The sequence below is a fragment of the Chelonoidis abingdonii genome, chromosome 14 (assembly GCF_003597395.2).
Source record: "Chelonoidis abingdonii isolate Lonesome George chromosome 14, CheloAbing_2.0, whole genome shotgun sequence".
NCBI classification, from domain to species: domain Eukaryota; kingdom Metazoa; phylum Chordata; order Testudines; family Testudinidae; genus Chelonoidis; species Chelonoidis abingdonii.
The window spans coordinates 27,906,805-27,912,379 of NC_133782.1; positions in this window are offsets into that span (position 1 = coordinate 27,906,805).

Here is a 5,575-nt window from a genome sequence, read left to right on the forward strand (position 1 = left end):
AAAGAAGGCTGTTCTGGTTAAAAATTATCTTAGATGGGAAATAAAGACAGCTATAAAATATAAAAATAACAATACATAACAAATAGAAGAAAGGGAAATATGATGGTAATGATATTGATCAGACATTAGAAATTGTAGAACATTGATATGGGAAGCAAAGAGACAGAAGGAGAATTCTATTGCAGCAGAATTAAGGACAAGAAGAAGGAGGGTTTTTTGAAAAATATATTATTTACAAAAAGAATCCTGACAATAGTATTGGCCTACTATTAGATGGAAATGACAGAATTGTCAATAATAATGCACAAAAGGAAGAAGTGTTCAATAAATATTTCTGTTCTATATTTGGGTTAAAGACAGATGATATTGTCTCCTCATATGATGATGACACTCTTTCCAGTCCACTAATATTTCTGGAGGATATCAAAGTCAGACATTTTTAAATCAGCAGGTCCAGATAATTTGAATCCAAAAGTTTTAAAAGAGTTGGCTGAGAAACTTGCTGGACCATTAACGTTGATTTTCAATAAATGTTGGAACACTGTGGAAGTTCCAGAAGACTGGCATGTTACCTTTCCTTCATGTTTTAAAAAGGTAAACAGATGACCCCGGTAATTATAGGCCTGCCAGCCTGATATTTATCACAGCAATAAAATGGAGTGACTGTTATGGGACTTGATTAATAAAGAATTAAAGGACTGTAATGTAATTAATGCAAATCAATATGGATTTATGGAAAACAGATCCGGTCAAACTAACTTGATATCTTTTTTTAATGAGGTTACAAGTTTGGTTGGTAAAGATAATAGTGGTGTACCACATTTCTGTAAGGTGTTTGACTTGGTACCACATGAAATTTGGATTTTAAAAAGCTAGAATGATATAAAATTTTCATGGGACGCGTTAAATAGATTCAAAACTGGCTAGCAGATAGATCTCAAAATGTAATTGTAAATGGAGAATTGTCATCAAGTGTTGTGTTTCCAGCAGGGTGCTATAGGGATCAGTTTTTGCTCCTATGCCATTTAACATTTTTATTAATGACAAGAAAGAAAATAAACTCATTCTAATAAAGTTTGCAGATCACACAGAAATTGGGGAAATGGTAAATAATGAAGAGACCAGATCACTGATTCAGAGTGATCTTAATTTCTTGGTAAACTGTGCAAGTGAGCAATACGTATTTTAATACAACTAAAGGAAAATGTATATACCTTGGAACAAAGAATATAAGCCAGTGGTTTTCAGCCTGTGGTCTGCAGCCCCCATTAGGGTCCGCAGACTATGTTGAAGGGGTCCGTAAAAGGTTGTCGTTACCATAGAACAATGATTTTCAATCTGTGGCCCACAGACTATGTCTAAGATTTCCAAAGGTGTCCACACCTCCGTTTGAAATTCTTTAGGGGTCTGCAAATGAAAAAAGGTTGAAAATCACCAATTTAGGCCATCCTTGCAGGATGGGGGACTCTACACTTGAAAGCAGTGACTCTGAAAAAGATTTGCAGGGGGTCATTGTAGATAATCAGCTGAACATGAGATACTGGTGTGGTGATGTGGCCAAAATCACTAATGCAATCCTGGGATGCATAAATAGGGCAAACTCATGCAGGAGTAAGAAGTTATTTTACCTCTATATTTGGCATTGGTGCAACTGCTTCTGGAATACCGTCTCCAGTTCTGGTGCCCACAATTCAGAAAGTATGTTGATAAATTGGAGAGGGTTATAAGAAGAGCCATGAGAATGGTTAGAAAACATTCCTTATAATGATACGCAAGGAGCTCAATCTATTTAGCTTAACAAAGAGAAGGTTAAGGGGTGACTTGATTACAGTCTATAGGTATCTACATGGGGAACAAATACATAATGGGGTCTTCAATCAGGCAGAGAAAGGTCTAACACAATCCAATGGCTGGAAGTTGAAGCTAGAAAAAATCAGACTGGAAATAAGGCATAATTTTTAACATGATAGTAATTAACCATTGGAACAATTTACCAAGAGTTGTGGTGAATTCTCCATCGTGGCAATTTTAAAATCAAGTTTGGATGTTTTTTCTAAAAGATCTGCTCCCGGAATTGTTTTGGGGAAGTGCTATGGCCTGTGGAGGAGGAGGTCAGACTAGATGATCACAATAGTCCCTTCTTGCCATGAGTTTTATGAATCTATGAATTCACACCCCCATATTCCTATCAGCACATAAACGAGGGCATTTGTATGTGAGCCGGAGCACTCGCTATTTATTTGCTGTTCTGTACTCTCTGTTACTCTGCATTTCTAGTTCATTAATCTCCTGTTTAAATGATTTAATCAGAGAGCAGGAATGATACCATATCGTCTCAAGTGACCATCACACACTGTGGAGAATTTACAGCAAACAAAGTGAACAGTTCACAAACACCCAATAGGCTGAATGTCCTTCCCATAAACAAATGCTTGCAAGCAGCTAGTGCATTTGCAGAAAATAGGACTGGATCACAAACAGAAAAAGGACTAAATCGCTGAATAATTCATTAATTCTTCCAACTCTAATAGGAACAAGGGAACAGAGATTTTGATCAAATGGAATAATTGGAGTATTAGAAATGTTATATTGTGTGGAAATATTTTTAGAGGAGATAGATTCAGTATATTTCAATTACAAATGCTCTCATTAATTTTAAGTTTTTAATTGCATGGAGGCATCCCAAGGTGTATGCAGTTATTATGAGATAAAAACCATACCTCGGGGGATTACAACAGCACAGTCCATTGACACAAGCCCTGGAGTGTCTTCATTCCTAATTATCAAAGCACTAGGGGATTCATTTTCAAGGTGAAATATAGTGATTACAGGTAGCTAAATATGAATTGTTTAATAACCAAATTGAGGCCTCAACTAAGTAATTGATGCAGTGGACTCCTATTATACAACGTCATGCAGGTGTTATATACACGTTGCGGGGCCAGATTGTGAGCCTCTTGCACTGGCGATCAGTTATGCACACAAGTTGGCATGGGACTATTTGTGTAACTGCTCATCTGTGTAAATGGTTACAAACTGGCTCCATGTTTAGAACTTAAGAAAATAAACAAACACATCATTCACACGTCAGCAACAAACTCCTCTCTCTCTGTATGGTCAGTGTTGTGTTCAGTAATTCCTTAGCACGAGGAGTCTGACAGAGGTCTGCTTCATTTAGCGTCTACGTATCATGAGCATCAGGACACTTCATTGTTTTTTCATTCCAACTAGCTCTTGTCAGAGCCTCTTAAAGGTACACTTCCCCACAGTATGGAAAACTTTTACCCTGCTCGGTTAGGAACTTGCTTATCTCTCTGGGGAGTGTCTAGCTCCTGTTTCACATTCTCATTAAAATAGCTCCAAGGTTCCAGAACAGCTGCCAAGAAGGATGATATCTACTTAAATTAATATAATTAGTGATGTCTCAGAAACTTTCATCCTTTGACAGCAATGGGTCTCATCTTTCAGGATCTGTTCAGCTGTGGTCAAAGGCACACAAGCGTAGCCTTTTGCTTTTATTGAACTGCTCTCTCTCTTTTTATACAAACATCACACTCCTTCTCCCCTCTATGTTGGGATCTTTTTTCCTCTCCCCTGGTAGCTTCGCTCTCTCGCTCCAGGGTCTCAGGAGGCTTTGGGAATAAAGAGGTCAACAAATCAGACTGGTTTCACCTACTGGATGACCCTGCAGCTGGGATATTGGGTTTTTATACACTGGAGTTTAATTTCTTTCCTTCTGTGTAAACTGCACAATAGCCCCCTGGTTCTATTCCCTGATAGCAGTGTCAGGATGGCTTCATCCTCTTCTTTGCCTTTTCTGAGTTTCAATGGGAAGGAAAATAACACCAAAAGTAAGTACTAAATTTTCTTGGGGACCAGCTGTGTGTGTGCATTGGGGGAGAAGAGGGATTTGGCATTCTGTGCAGGAGTCTCTACCCCCCACTGGTGGTGAAAGGGTTAACACAGCAGCCTGGTCACACAGCAGGCCAGGCATAAAGAGACTGGTGGAGTTATAAACAGGGGCAGTCTGAAGCAGAGGGGGGATGCAGGGAGAGAGAGAAGAACTCTGAAATCACTCTCTTGGCACTAAGGAGTAGAGAAACCTATGGAGAAAATGGATGGCTATTGGGTGGTGAGGAAGCCCAGGGAGGGACAAAGCAGGATCGGAGTGAGCTCCTCTGGCTGATCCTGACACAAGGGCAGGCACTGGCCAAACAGGCCAGTAAAGGGCTGGAGAAAAGGCCTGAAGAAAGTCTAACGTCAGCTTATCCTAGAGTCCCTGGACTGGAATTCAGTGCAGTGGATGGACCTGGGTTCCCCTCCCAGCCACTGGGAAGGTAGCATGAAGCCCCTGACATGAGGATGATGTGCAATCCCAAGAGAAGGCTGTAAGGAGCACAGGGCTGAGAGTCAGGGCTGGAGATTTGACACGAGATTTTGGAATTATTTGTTGGACTTTTGTTTATCTGACTTTTTGTTATTGGAGAAACAGGTGGGAGGAATGTGTGAGCTGGCCGGAGGGCCAAGTTGTGAGAAAAGGCTGACAGCTGCAGGGCCAGAGATACTGCTGGCTGGGGCGCTGGGGGTGAGGCACCTCGCTATCACTTACTGTTAGCATGAGGCAGCCTTGTCTGTGCCCACCATGGGTCAGCTCTCCACTGCCAACAGCAACAGGCAATGCTGTCCCTCTGCAGGTTAGTGATAGGTCCAGCCCAACCCTCAAGCCCTTTGAAATCCCTCTGCAGTGGCCATCCCTGGTCCACAAGACACCCACAGTATTCACAGATTCACTGCTCCCAAGGGAACAGTCCCCCCAGCCTACCAGTTCCACCATAGATCACAGCTCCTCTTAACACACAGTACTTAGATAGGCTTATAGAGAAGACAAGCAAAAGTTTAGTTAACAAAGTAACAGAGATTTGAGAAGTAGCAAGTAAAAGTATTGGAAGCAAATGGTTACATGTAAAATAAAATCATCACACACCTTCTAGAGCCTAAACTTATTTAATGAGATACTTCTTGTCTAATGATGTTACACTCATCCAAAGTCTCTGCAGCATTTTCCAGCCTTTTTTGGCTGTGACATTCCTTTCATAAGGCAGATGTCACTGAAAGTTCATGTGCTCACTGAAGGCTGCTGAGTGTACATGTATGCCCCTAGATATAGTCCAACCATCCACTGTCTCTACTTGTAAACAGAATAGCTCCCCACACCGCTGGTTGGGTTTTTTCCCCCTTCATTCTTGTAGGTTTTGCAGACTTTGATTAGGACCCAACTGAATGTGTAAATAGGCCTCCACTGTGATACATACAATGCTCAGTACACACAACCAGACAAAGAGAAGTGTTTATTACATGCTGCGTGAACAGAACCGATTTATCACCTTCTGTTAACCTGTCTTAACTCACATGCATAAAGAATATAGTTTATAGATATATAACTCACTCACAATGATCATGATGACTACTGGCTTTCAGTAGAGACCTGAGATGATATGCTTTGATGAATTATTGTGCATATACCTGACTAAGGGACCCTTGTTACCTATATGCACCTCCTCCTGTTCCCTCCACC